Here is a 15721-nt window from a genome sequence, read left to right on the forward strand (position 1 = left end):
AGAAGGGGAAAGAGAGAAGGCATAGAGAGAAGGAAAAGGGAAAAGGAGTGAAGAAAGGAGAGAAACTGAGGAATTATGGTAGTATTAAACCAAAATGTTAACAGTGGTTATCTCCGGTTGAAGATATTACAAGTAATCATATTCTTCTTTATATACTTTTCTATACTTCTGAGCTCTTCTAAAAAATAAAGATGTGCTTCTCTTTATCAGAGTGAGAAAAAAAGCTCTTCTGAAAATGTCTTTAACGATATTCTTTTTTTTTTTTTTAATAATATTCCGAGTAAAGTCTAAGTCCTTCATTTGGTTTTTCCTATGCCTTCTGCCACTCCCCAATATTCCTTGCATCTTCTCATATCTGTACATATGAACAAGTTCCTATCTCTACTTAGAACATAATAACCATTCACCTTTACCTGGCTAATTCTTACCCATCCTTCAAAACCACTCATGGGTACCATCTTCTCTGGAAGTCTTCTCAGATGACAACCCTGCTCTCTTGAAATCTACTGTTCCAACCTAGGTTAAATACCCTTTCTATACCCACCTTTAGAACCTAGGATACACATGTAGCACTAATCACAGTAACTTCAGTAATTAAAGTGTTTATGTTTGTCTCCCTCTTTCCTTGAAATAGGAGAAAACACTTATTTGTTTTCCTACTCCAGCATCTAACATAGTACCTGACACAAAGTAGGATTTCAAAAGAAGTTGTTCAAATGACTCCAAAGTCATATTATTTCTATTCTATTATGTTACCTTTCTAGACATGTATAAAAGTTGAGAAAGTGAATTCATAAAATAGCAGATTCCCAATTCTGGCAGTATTCAAAATGAAAGAGAATGCTACCATTCCTGTTCCTTCAGTCAAGCATTTATTCACCAAATATTTATTTAGTACCTCATATATGCCATGCACTGGGAATACAAGAATGAGCAAAAACAAAGAATTTCTTCTCTAATGACACTTTAGGGTATGGAGACAAGAGGGCAAATATTGCATAAATACTCAAAACTACTAAATAAACACTACTGACTCATCCTTGAAGTTAAGAAATATAGTTGAGATAGAGCATATAACAAAAGATCGTGTTTGGAAAGCTCAAAGACTCTGAATTAGGAATGAGATTACGTTACCTGAAGATAGTAATTTTCAATCTTTTTTTCTGGCTGCCACATACATGGACATATCCAGAGCTATACATTCTTTCCACAAGCTAAATAATTCTGCTCCTAATGAACTTGGCATGAAGTCTCATAGGACTTGCCAGTTACATTACCCCTTCTTAAAAAACAAGCCAGAGCAGTTCTTCATGACTTGCAAGGCCAAGAACTTCAAGAGAAACCAATCTTAATTTCCTGACCACAATGATTAGTACAGAGATGACTAGCTGAAGGCTGCCCTCTAAAGGCTCTCTATATTGGAGGATGCACACAATATCTATTTTTCCTTTTTTCCTCCTACTAGGAGATTTTACAGGTGATGACAATATGCACAGCTCAAAAACAAACAAACTCCATTAGATTTCCCTTTCTTGTAGTCAGGGATAGTTATATACTAGTTCTGACCAAAGAGATACAAATGGAAGTCACTTCTGGAAAAGCTTTTTTTCCCCCATTTTGAACTTAAATTTATTGGGGTAATATTGGTTAATAACATTATATAGGTTTCAGGAGTACAACTTTATAATACATTATCTGTATATTCCATTGTATGCTCACCACTCAAAGTCTAGTCTCCTTTCGTCACCATATGTTTGATTCCCTTAATCTCTTCATCCTCCCCCCACCCTCCTTTCCCTCTGGTAACCACCACACTGTTGTCTGTGTCTACGAGTTTGTTTGTTTTGTTCATTTGTTTGTTGTTATTTGTTTTATATCCCACATATGAGTGAAATCATATGGTTCTTGTCATTTTCCATCTAACTTATTTCACTCAGCATGATACTCTCAAGATCCATCCATGTTGTCACAAATGGCAATATTTCATCTTTTTTATAGCTGAGTAGTATTCCACTGTATATATGTACCATATCTTCTTTATCCAGTCATCAGTCTTAGGACACCAGTTGTTTCCATGTCTTGGCTATTCTGAATAATGTTGCAATGAACAATGGGGTACATATATCATTACAAATAAATGTTTTCAAATTTTTTGAGCAGATACCTAGAAGATGGATTGCTGAGTCATATGGTAGTTTTTTATTTAATTTTGAGAAACTTACATACTGTTTTCCATAGAGGCTACACTAATTTACATTCCTACCAGCAGTGTACGAGAGTCCCTTTTTCTCCACATCCTCTCCAACACTTGTTATTTCTTGTTTTATTGATAATAGCCATTCTAACAGGTGTGAATTGGTATCTCATTGTGGTTTTGATTTTCATTTCTCTTATGGCTAGTGAAGTTTTAGCATCTTTTCATATGTCTGTTGGCCATTTGTATGTCTTCTTAGAAAAAGTGTCTGATCAGGTCCTCTGCCCATTAATTAATCAGATTGTTTGGTTTTTTTGTTGTTGTTGAATTATGTGAGTTGTTTATATATTTTGGATATTAGCCCCTTATCAGAGGTATCGTTTGCAAATATCTTCTCCCATTCAGTTGGTTGCCTTTTTGTTTTGTTGATAGTTTCTTTTGCTGTGCAGAAGTGTTTTAATTTGATGTATTCCCATTCATTTATTTTTGCTTTTACTTCCCTGGTCTTTGGGGTCAAGTTCGCAAAATCCTCTCTCTCCAAGACTAAGGTCTACACATTTAGTATCTATGTTTTCTTGTATATATTTTATTGTTTGGGGTCTTATATTCAAGTCTGTAATCCATTTTGAGTTAATTCTTATGTAAGGTGTCAGATGGCAGTCTAGTTTCATTCTTTTGCATATAGCTTTCCAATTTTCCCAACACCAAGAGGCGGGAAAGCTCTTTCAAAAGGAGGAAGACTCAGTCACATTTTTAACCCTCTTCTCTTTTTCCCTTCTTTCTGTCTAGAATGAGAACATAAAGATAAGGGTCACATTCCATAAAGGGAGGACTAGAAAGTTAGAGCGAGTCTTTAATAAAATCAAGAAATTGTTAAACCAGCACCAAATCACCTACCTCCGGACTTTTTTATTTTATAGGGAAGAAAAATACATTCCACTTTTGATGGGTTTTCTGTTACATGAAGTTGAATCTCAGCCTAATAGATGCTGATGACAACTAATGGAACTAAGTTAAACTTCTGTCCTTAGGGGCAATGGAATAATATAATTCAAAATACTTACTTAGCTGAGGGTGAAAAGACATACCCTAATGCTGAACATCAAAAAGCAAAGTAGCTTGAAATAAGAATTAAGGGTTTAAAGTTATCTGAGCAAGTCCCTTCCCTGTAACTGGACAGAGCATTAACTAAAAAGGCATTGCTTTCCCTCCCATTCAAGATGGGATATTAGGATGCCACTGAGGACAACACATTAAATATATTTAAATATACTCTTTTTTAAATAAATAATAAAAATTTTAAAAATGAATGAATGATTGAATGTCACAAGTTTTGGTAGTTGAATTACCGGTATGAAATTGCCAGGCCCTCTCCAAATTCTAACACTCTTATCTGGCATGCACTTAAACAGACAGACTCATTAAACATTTAAAAAAAAAAAAAGGACAAAAAAGGGTATACATAGGTTATTTAAATGGTGACAGAGGAAAATCAAGGAGAAGGAAATCCAAGGCTATATGATTTCCACAGATCCAAAATAACTCGGGACAGTCTTGTTTATGTGTGGGGTTTCCTCCAGTCTGATAGCTTTCCTTACTCTGTCCATTTCATCTGTAATTTCTGAAAAACAGCTTTTCCAGATGAGCCTTTAGGTTAGTTTTAGCTTCTCTAAGAAAGCAAATTGCTTCCTATAAATTCCATGGGAACACGAGGGAGAGTATGAGGGTCTATGTGAACAAAACTGTGTAGGAGAGTCTAAAGGATGACATAAATTCATTGAAGGACAAAGCCAATGTCATGGAGTGAGGTCTAGTAGAAAAAAATAAAATCTGACATCAGAGCTTTGAATTTAATTGAGCTAAAATACAGTATTCAGATGAGGGTGACAAAAGTAAGAAATAAACATTTCAACATGACATTTTTAAAGAATGAGAAAGATCCTCGGGCCAGGGAAACATAAGAAAAAAATAAACAAATGAGACTACATCAAACTAAAAGGTTTTGACACAGCAAAGGAAGCCATCAACAAAATGAAAAAAACAACCTATTGAATGGGAGAAGAAATTCACCAATGATACATCTGACAAGGGCTTAATATACAAAATAAAGAAGAAACTCATACAACTTAACACCAAAATAAAAAACAATCTGATTTAAAAATGGGCAGGGGACCTGAATAAACATTTCTCCAAAGAGGACATACAGATGGCCAATATATATGTGAAAAGATGTGTTCAACATCACTAATCATCACAGAAATGCAAATTAAAACTACAATGATATATAATCTCATATCTGTCAGAATGGCTACTATCGATAAATCAACCAACAAGAGTTGGCAAGGATATGGAAACAAGGGAACCTTCGTGTACTGTTGATGGGAATGTAAATTGGTGCAGCCACTATGAAAAACAGTGTGGTGATTCCTCAATTAAAAACAGAACTATCATATGACCCAGCAATTCCATTTCTAGGCATTTATCCAAAGAAATCCAAAACACTAATTCAAAAAGATATACGGCACCAGTTGTAACAATAGTCACAGAGATGTAAATTACAGCATAGGGAATATAGTCAACAATATTGTAATAACTATGTATGGTATGAGATGGGTACTAGACTTATTGGGGTGATCAATTCATAAGGTATATGTGTCTAAGCACTATGCTGTATACCTAAAACAAATATAATAGTGTCTGTCAACTGCAATAGGAAAATAAATTAAGAATGGTTTTGAAAAAGATAAATAAAAATATTTTTAAAGAATCAAAAAGTTTGTAATTACAGTATTTTCAAAGATCTTTTCCATCTCCCACTTTCCTAAAATAAACAATAAAACTAAGAGTAACATGATTTAATAATTAAAACTGCACAACTAATTTTCCACACCTTGGTTCTACAAATCTGAGAGGGTAGAGAGGACAGGAAAGTAAAGAGCCTGGGATTGCTGCAAATAAAAGAAATACTTTTTATATTACTCAATTTTACACCAAAATCACAGTGTTATTTTGGAAAACATACCCTAATAATGACAACAATAGTAACAGCTACCACATAATAATTACTATATACCGGGCACTGTTCTAAGCACTTTATGTGTATTAAGTCATTGATTCTCATAATAGTTTTATTCCTATTAGACTGATGAAAAGAGGCACGAAGACTTTATAAAATTTGCCCTAGGTCACCCCCTGGCTATAGGCAAAGAGACACCTGATTTGTTGTGATGCTCTTATATCAGTCGGGTGCAAAGCAGACATACAGTCCTTTGTTTATCCTAGCTTGATGCCTGGGTTGGTGGCTAGAGCTATTTTATGCCTGGGGCACATAAAATCATATTGCTGGACTGTTTTCCTGGGTCTTGGGGAGAGATGAGAAACATTGGTCTTATAAGTAGATTATTAATTGAGGCTTTAGGGAATGTCATCTTAAAATGTTCTGTGGAGATACAATCATTCTGTGCTAACTTCTGGACAAAGATAATGTAAACGAGTGGTTCTTAAAGAGTGAAAATGCCACCTAGTATGGTTTTCATGGCATTAGTGCAATAGGATATGGATATATGTTATTCTACACATAAAACTGATTGCTATGAGATCAAGTATAAGTGAGTCACAATTGGCTTTTAGAAAGTTAGGGGGTCTGGTATGGTAAGAGGTCATATTATTTCATAGGGCTGTTATGGCGAAGCAATATATTCTTAGGAGCAAAACTGAGTACAAATTCTGAGTCTCTGCCACTTAACTGGCAGTATGATCTTAGATTCACTTAATTGGCCTCTTTCTCACCTGAAAAGAAAGTTTTAGTAATAGTACAGGTCTGAGTTGTTCAAAAGAAGAAATACATGAGAGGCATTTAAAAATGGGGCCTGGCACAGTTATAGCTAATATATGAACACTTAAAAAAATTTTTTTTTTTTGCCCAAGATCACAAGTTTGCTAAGTGGAGAAGCCAAAATTAAAATAAGCAGTCTGATTCTGGAGTCCATGCTCTTAATTAATCAAATTGGTTAATATCTTAAAGTAATTTGGAGAGTCAAACTGGACAGAACTGAAATGATTTCTACTTTCTCAGTATCCTGTCAACGTACTGCTCTCTACTAGTCACCCAAATTTGAATCTCTGAGGTAACCTTTCACCTCTCAGTGCATTCCATATTGAATTAGTCAACCAACCAAACTCTGCCCATTAAATACTCCATTACCACTCCTATTGTCATCATCCTGGTAATCACACAGCCAAAAAATTGCATCAGCTGTTCAAGAAGCCAATAGCTCACGCCAACCTTATTAATAAAACATCTTTTTCATATAAACAGCAGGTCTCTTATACCAGTTGTATGGAAATAAATATAATTAAATATTTTACATTTCCCCATAAAATTTCTCCTTATTAATTTTAGTCCATTATTCCAGTCTATGTATTAACTTTCCCTTCCAGATATATAGCAAACACAAACTAAGCAAAACTTTAAACTAAAAATGTATCAATCACATTCCCTATTCAAACGACATACAAAGGCTTTAAAGTTTTAGTACTAGAAATAAAATCTACAGGAAAAGAGAGTAGCTGGATCAAATTGAGTTTTTAACCTTTTAGTTACACTGGGAGTGGGGGTTGGAGGTAGAGTGCTCTCCATTCAATTACCAAAATCATGACTTATATGACCTTCAAGGGAGCACAGTGCTTCCTTTAATCCATTTTGGTTCCAATGAGTATCAGTGAGACAGTTTGGAGGCTTTTAAAGGTCTTTATCAAATAGAACCAAATAGAAACAGAGGCCAAGAAATACAAATTGGCAGTTACAAACAGTCACAAAAATGTAAAGTACAGCATAGGGAATATGCTCAATAACATTGTAGTAACTATGTATGTTGTCAAGGGGGTACTAGACTTATCAGGGGATCACTTCATAAGTTACATAATGTCTAATCACTCTGCTGACAACTGAAACTAATATAATACTGAATATCAACAGTAATTGAAAAATTTTTAAAATTTTTAAATAAATAAAAAGAAGCTTAAAAACAGTCCATAGCATTCAGTAAATCACAGTGCTCTCCAATCTCTTTCACTTCCTGCAACACAGACGATGTTATTTACACAGTATACCATGGTAAATCACAAGATTGCTCACAGTCAGTGGTCTCAGGATCCCTACACACTGATGGCCCAGCTGGGCATTACTTGACAAGTTCCACACTCAGGAACTACAATTTATTTGTTCTCAGCATTCATCAGTTCTAATCATTTCCGAACCAGAGCTGTCCAAAGCCCTGGAACTACTCCGAAGGCCCCTCATGGAGATTCCTTGCTTCCCAGTTCCCTTTGTGCCAGGACGTGGGAAGTGCTGTCTCCTCTTCTTAAGAGGCAAAAAGAAAGAATAGTTCATTCTGACCTATACTTGACCCCTCCTATTTTGTTTGTTTTAAATCTGGAAGAAATGACTCCTAGCTGCTTGGTAATTAACTGACAATATGACTGACTTCAGTCAATTAGTGTACTCTTATCTCCATATATGAGGAGTAGCTACCTGAACCAAAAAGCTAAGGTGATCTGATATTATAAAATACATTATTAGGATTTGAAACTTGCCACAGATATTAACCTAGTATGACATAAATTAGATGAAGTTCATATTATCCGATGCATTGTAATGTTTTCATCTCCTGTGGCACTGTAGCTAACACCTCTAAAAATGACTTTGAGAGCAGTAGCAAGGGCTCGTGGCTCCACTAAGAATAGCTGGCTCTAGTCTCTAGTCTCCAATACGATCTGGGCCAAAGATAGTCAAAAATAATGTCCAAAGATTTGCCAGTTAGAATTTTTAAAAAGCAAAACACAACTTAAGATTCTAAACATACACTGATACAGTATAACATCAAATATTACATGGAACCATGTCCCCATCTTAGTCACTTCAACTTACGTAAGTGTCTGAAATCTTACTTAGTATAATGTAATTAAAGAGGGTGGTAAGAGTCTATATTCTGCCCTGCATACATTCTAGAAATTCCAATTTTATTAGGTTAAGAGTCCTATATATGTAATTTATGACACATCCAAATATTGTAGAACCTCTAACTTTTGAAAAAATAATTTATATATGTATATATTTTAATATAATTTACAAACAAGCCCTTTCGATGGGGGAAAAAAAAAACTAGAATAGTAACCTGAATAGGTCAGGTTAAAACTTTTATAAACTTGTGGAAAAGAACAAAACCATTGAAGATAATGTGCATAAGACTCTGATGGTGAACATATATATAAGAGGAAGTCCACCACCACTATAAAAATACAACTAAACTGAATATGAGCTTTAGCCACATCTGTCGTATTTACCACTGTATTGCCAGCACTAACACACTGTCCAGTACCTAGCAAGCTCTAAGAAAATACTTAAGGATGAATCACTGGGTGTATTTAATAGAGGCTAAAGCTACATGACCAGTTGGGAAGAGTATTATATACAAGCTGATTTAATTGTCAAAATGAGGGGTAGAATTTGACCAGAAAGCCTTTAAGGTTCCTTCAAACCCTAAAATTCCTTTAAATTTTCATCACTACCCAATGAACATTTTAAATGAGCGTCAACTCTATTACAGGAAGGGCCTTTAGAGAAATGTCTACCAATAACTAGAGGTTGCATCATAACCTACCAGTCTTTTTATATAAATCTTTGTCAGGCAAGGAAAAAAAAAAGAATGAAAGAGAATCAGTAAACATTAGTGATCTTAAAGGTTAAATCAACCTTATTTATATATTTCCATATTTAGAAACTAAACAATTATATTAATCTAAAAAATGTATTAAAAAATAAACCTTTAAATGTTGTATTATATATGCTAATAAATAATTAGGGGGAAAAAATGCCCCTATTATCAAAAGTGCATGTAATCATTTTTTCTTTATAAATCATTTTAAATTCTCTATCAGTTAAGCAATTACTTGGTTATGGGATTGATTTTTAAATAAACAGGATTTTTATATTTGTCGTTACCTAGCTTTAATGATAAATCACAAATATGTAACTACATCTCTTTACCCTTTTCTTTGTCCTTGTATAGAATACAAATATTTTTTAAAATATTGTATCATATACAATATTACAGAAAATTATAATTGCAGTCATGTATAACTCACATTTTTGAATAATTCTTAACTACTTTAGGTCAAGAAAATAATACCTGTTGCTTTTCATATTAAATACATTTTCTTTAATAGTTTGCTAAGGTTAAAAGTATATAGTTAGAATTTGGTAATATCAAAGATATGCCAAATACTAAAAGCAATTTAACGTAGCTCATTTGCTTGTCTTTAGATTATTTGGCAGGCAGAAATGGGTAAATGATTGCCTTGATTATTTATAAACTAATAGGCCATCAATTGTTCCTGTCACTGCTTTATTATTTTTTAATAGTACTTACCAGTTCTCATGTACTATATAATTTACTTACTCATTATAGTTAGTGCCAGTCTCTCTTCACTAGAAATTTAAGGTCTCTGGTTTTTACCTGGTCCACTGCCATATCTTCAATGCCCATCCCAGTGTTTGACACATAGTAAACACTCAATAAATATCTGTTAAATAAATTAACTGGCATTAAGTCATAGTTAAATTTTCAAAATGGCTATAAATTTTAAGGTAAAAATCTGGAAAAATGAGCAAACTACAAAAAAAAGTTGTGTTTCTCCTTTAAGTACTCAGAAGCCAGCTTTTTAATGATTTTTTTTTTAATCACCAATTATCTATAAGTTATTAGTTTCTAGACTCCACCCCTGTCCCATTTTCATGTTTAGGAAACAATCCTTTGCTCTTAGTAATAGTGTCACCTCATTCTGCTTTAAGTTGACATTGTCACCAACAGGTAACAGGCTGTTCTGTGAGATAAAATGATACATATTACCTAGGTAGAACAATATTATATAAGTAAATATTCATGAAAAATTGAAAAGCATTTCCAGAAATTTTAAAGAGGCCACATTCAGTTTAAAAGTTAATGGAATGTGAGGGTGGCTCCACAGTATAGTGGTTGGCATGTCTGCTTTACACGCAGAAGGTCCTGGGTTCGTGCCCCAGGTAGAGCCATAGACCATAACCCAGGTGTGCCAGGCCCCGGGTGTGCCAGGCCCCGGGTGTGCCAGGCCCCAGGTGAGACAGGCCCCAGGTGAGACAGGCCCCAGGTGAGACAGGCCCCGGGTGCACACGTGAGCAAGTGGGAAGAGATGCCCCGCCTTTAGAGATCCAGTTCTTAAGGGGAAACAGCAACATTCATAGGTCAGGGGTGGAAGTGGGGGGAGGGAGGAATGAAAGAGGGGGAAAAAAAGAAGTTAATGGAATGAGTAGAAAATGTTATTTATGAGCAGGAAGCCTTCCTGTGCCTCTTTTCAACTCAGAACATGTCTCTTCCTCCATTTCCCTGGCCTGTCAGAAAGTAAAACATTTAAAACCAGAATCCCAAGTCCCATCTCATCTTGTTTATCAGTAGTGAGAAGTCTCAGGAAAAGCAGTCACTGCCTGGAGAAAGAGCCCAGTGAACATCGAACAATGGAAACCACAATTAATACACAAATTGATGGCACTTCTCATGTAAGTTTTATAGTAGTTTATTTCCCTTTCCAAATTAAGAACATAGCACTGAATTTGAGAAAAATACTGAAGATCTTACTACCTTTAATAAAATTTTTTAATCAGTTATGAATCCAAAACAGAATCTAATTTTTTCATTAGAACACTATGGCTATCATAATCGAAGTTATTCCTGAGTTCACACATAACATAGATATTTCTTCAGTATCCTCAAGGGATTGGTCCCAGGGGTTTGGACTTCAAGGATACCAAAGAATCCAAAGATGCTCAAGTCTCTTATATAAAATAGTGTATTATTTGCACATAGCCTCCACACATCCTCTTCTATACTTTTAATCATCTCTAGATTACTTGTATTACCTAATACAATGTAAATGCTAAGTACATGTTCAGTACAGACACAATCATCGTAGGCCTAACTTCATAGTGTCAGCAACAATGTAATATTTTTTTATTTAATATTTTCCTTGTGGCTGGTTGAATCCAGGATGCAGAATCCACTGGTGAGAGCTCATAGATGCGGAACCCATGGACACAGAGGGCTGTACACTCTAGCTTTGCAAGAAATAAAAGCTGCCAACTCCTTAATTACCACAGATTTATATCATTAGACCTTTCTGATCTTAGTGGTAAAACACACTTCTATTTGTGTCTTTCTAATGCCAGTTAAACCTTCCTCAATAGAATAAGACTTAACCATTTTTTTTTAATTAAAAAAAAAAAAGTAGGAAAAACCCCATCTAACACAAAGAATAGAGTATTTTATTTTAGTTTTAGAAAAGCTTTAGCAGAGAGTCAAAAGACCAGGGTTTTATTATCATCTCAGCCAACATTAAGTAGGTTTATGACCCTGGGCAAGTTACTGAATCTCTAAATTTCAATACCTAATTTTTAGCATAAATGAAGTGCATTTCAGCACTTAATATAAATTCGACTTACCTAAAACTGTCAGTTTTATCTTTAGCTTTCCAAATCTTGAATTTACACAAATTTTCCCAATTTTTAAAATGATATGTCTAAATTCCCACAAGCTTTTCAGATTCTGGATAATTCTTGGCCTAACTTCAAGTATCTTTAAGCTAGCCAGAATTAGCTGTTTAAAGAAATAAACTTTACTAAAGATTTATTATCTTTAAGATTAACTTGCAAAATGTTGACTCAATTTTTATCTTTTATCATATTTGAGGAGATGTCAGAAATCATTCCTACTATCCCCCTTCATGGACACATTTCAGTACAACACAAAACTATTGCTGATAGAAGGACAAGCTGCATATAAATACTTCTTTCTAATTGAGACATATGTATATAATTTCAAGGCATTTCTTAAACATAAGGAAAATCTAGTGATAAAATTTGCTATAACAGTAGACACAGCCACGTCATTAAAAATTTATAACTGACTAATACACTTTTAATTCTCAAACATTAAAAAACTTTTCTTCAACAAATGTACATATGTGTGTTTTATCACCTCGGTAACACTCTCCCCCTAAAGCTTTGTATATTAGTTAGTGATATTAGTACCACTAATAAGTACCACTAGAGGCCACCAAATACTTCGCTTTTAAAAAGTGACACATGTATAAATTGTAAGGATATGACTATGTACAGTAATATCCATAATTGGCCAAGTTCCACATGAACACTCAAAGCACAATAAAAACTCAAGCCAAAAGATATGAATATATTTCATGTAGTAAGTAGGATGTCTAGATCACCAAAGATCTTGATTAGATTAAGAACCAGGGAGTAGGGGGATGGTTAGTACCAAAATATCATTCCTTACATACCTTTGAAATAACCTAGAAAGTTGATGCTCTCTCTAAATAGTTGTTGCCTTTTATAATCAAATTACATACCTATGTATAGGTATATACTGATACAAACAGATAAATAAAATCCCAGAGTTCAGTATTCTTTTCCTCCACATCACAAAGTCTTTCACATGCAATAATGTTTTTATATCTAAAGTTAGCTACCGTTTATAGCAATTAAAACTTTAAAGAACTCTACTGTCAAAGTCACCCACAGATTTGAATACACCCAAAATTCTGGCTTCAAGGGTTAAATCTGGCAGAGGAGAATAGGTAACACCTAAGAAAACTTTGCTCTGAGTTCTTAGGGAAACTGCTGCTAGTCTCCCTTGTCTCCTCTTTTCTTCCAGTGTCCTCCTCCTCACTAAAGGTGAACAGCAAAAAATAAAGGGCTCCCAAGTAGCATCCAGAGATTCTGCAGAACCAAGTGATATCTATGAAACAAAATGGGACTTCTTGTAATCTGACTATTTGACACACTATTTTTCAAGGGTTTTCAAGTATTCTGGGGAACGCTTATTCAGCCGTGCTTTTGGTGTTCTATCTAAAGTCTTCGCTTAACTAAAAATCACAAAGATGTTCAAAGTTTTCTTTTAAAACCTTTACCGTTTTAACTTTTATATTTTGTCTATGATCCATTTCAGGTTAATTTTTTTATATGTGTGAGGTAAGGTCAGGTTAATTTTTTTTTCCAAATGGATACTCAGTTGTTCTGGCACCATTTGTTGAAAACCCTATCTTTTCCACAACCAAATTACCTTAGCAATCATATCAAAAATCAATTTACCATATATGTGTGGGTCTACATGTCTATCCTTAAGTCAGTGCAATACTGTCTTACATATTGAGCTTGAAACCAAGTAGTGCAGGTCCTCCAACTTTATTCTTTTTTCTCCAAATTGTTTTCGCTATTTCATTTATAAGTCTTAGAAATTTATTCATGTCACTGCATAAAGCTCTATCTCATACTTTCCTAAAAACTTTTAATAGTGGTAAAATATACATAATGTAAAATGTATCATCTTAACCATTTTCAAGTGTACATTTCAGTAGTGTTAAGTACATCCGCATTGTTCTGCAACCACTCTCCAGAACTCTTTCATCTTGCAAAATTGAAAATCAATACCCATTTAAACAACTCTGGCCAAACACTATGGGCCTATAAATTTAATTACTGTCTGTATCTATAAATCGGACTACTACAGGTACTTCACAAAAATAGAATCATGCAGTATTTGTCTTTAGTGACTGGCTTATTTCACTTAACATAATGTCCACAAGGTTCATTCATGTTGTAGCATATGTCAGAATTTCCTTCCTTTTTAAGGCTGAATAATATTCCATTATGTATATAAACCACATTTTGTTTATCCAGTCATCTGTCAATGAATGCTTGAGTTGCTTCCACCTTCTGGCTATTGTGTCAAATGCCACTGTTCAAGCTCCTGCTTTTAGTTCTTTTAGGTATATACCCAGAAGGGAAATTGTTTAATTATATAGTAGTTATATTTTCACTTTTTTGAGGAACTGCCATACAGTTTTCCATAGCAGCTGCACAATTTTACATTCCCACCAAAAGTGCACAAAGACTGTAAATTTTCTACATCCTTGTCAACACCTGTTATTTTGTTTCTTTTTTTAATGGTAGCCATAATAGGTGTGAAGTGATATCTCACTGTGATTTTGATTTGCATTTCCCTAATGATTAGTGAAGTTATAGCATCTTTTCATGTGCTTGTTAGCGATTTATACATCTTCCATCTCATATTTAACAGCATTATATTCTGATGAATGACTAATTCAATCAGTCCCTTACTGATGGACACTTGGGTAGTTTCTAATCTTCTGCCACGAGCAACCTTATACAGTCAATATATATAAGTAACCATACAAATCAGTTTGTTCAGGAATAGTCTCAGTTTACGAATGTTTTCTAATTCATTACCTTTCCCTCTCAAAAGCATTCTGGTTTGAATAATATACATTTATACCAGTGTCAGTTTAACTATAGGACAAATTGCTAAAAGTGAAATTAGACAAGAAGTACCTTCAATTAAACCTTCCAGGCTATTTGTTACCAGAACTCGCCCCACATTAGAACCCTGGTATTTGAAAAAGACACCAAAATATGGATTAGCTCTGCCTGAGACATATAGGCGATACAGCTAAGAGTATAGGAATAGCAGAAAAGGATAATCTCGGCCTCAGGGACAAAATACTGATGGAATAGAGATACCACCACTTTCCGGAGAAAATAAAACACCAAAAAAAAGAAAAATGAATCTTATAGAAAGTCTGTAGTAAGGGGGCCACAAAAACAAGAAAAAAATGGGAAAAGAAGTACCTGAAGGTGAAATTAGGAGAATATTAGCATGATGATGACTGTGTTAAATTTTTTCTGACACCAAATGTGTGGATTTTTTTCCTACACCAACTAGGTACCCAATAATTCAATTCAATTCTGACACTAACTACCCAGAATTATTAGCACAGACCCCCCAGGTCAAGGGCTGAAGGCTCAACCCCACAAGACTGCCCTCACTCCAGATGCCAGCTGCAAATGGGGTGTACCTAGGCTATCTACCTCACTTTGGCCTGTAGACTACAAATTTGGGAGTTCACACAAATGCCCTCCTTGGGTTTAATAATTTGCTAGAACTCACAGAACTCAGGCAAACATTTTACTTACATTTACCAGTTTATTACAAAGGCTACAACTCAAGAACAGCCAAATTGAAGAGATGTATAACGCAGGTTGTGGAGGGAAGGGTGGTGCAGAGCCTCCATGCCTTCTCCGAGCACACTATCTTCCCAGCACATGTTTCACCAACTTGGAAGATCTCTCAACTCCTTCGTTGAGGGGTTTTTAGGAAAGTTTCATTAGGTAAGAATGACTGATTAAATCATTGGCGGTTAGTAACTAAACTCAATCTCTACCTCTTTTCCCTTCCCCAGTGGGACTAAAATTTTCAGCCCTCTAATCACATGGTTGGTTCCTCTGCCAGATCAGCCCCCTTCCCGAAACAATCTAGAGCCCCCTGAACCCATAGCCATCTCATTAGCCATACAAAAGACAGCAAATTTGAAAGGTTCCAGGAGCTTTGAGCCAAGAACTTA

The 15721-nt window shown here is 34.8% G+C and overlaps 1 protein-coding gene, 1 long non-coding RNA gene and 1 other non-coding gene across 6 annotated transcripts in view; 2 read left to right on the top strand and 1 right to left on the bottom strand.

Moving 5' to 3' along the window:
* Window positions 1-15721, bottom strand: part of SBF2 (SET binding factor 2) — a 369201-nt gene that overhangs the window by 298087 nt on the left and 55393 nt on the right. The gene's annotated exons all lie outside the window — the stretch shown is intronic.
* LOC120603190 (uncharacterized) overlaps window positions 1-15721 on the top strand; it is a 63005-nt gene that overhangs the window by 26234 nt on the left and 21050 nt on the right. The gene's annotated exons all lie outside the window — the stretch shown is intronic.
* Window positions 5382-5526, top strand: LOC120603252 (small nucleolar RNA SNORA48). The gene has a single exon (XR_005652996.1). It is a non-coding gene; the product is annotated as a small nucleolar RNA SNORA48 (small nucleolar RNA).

Source organism: Pteropus medius, unplaced genomic scaffold, assembly GCF_902729225.1.
Source record: "Pteropus medius unplaced genomic scaffold, Ma_sr-lr_union100, whole genome shotgun sequence".
Lineage (NCBI taxonomy): Eukaryota > Metazoa > Chordata > Mammalia > Chiroptera > Pteropodidae > Pteropus > Pteropus medius.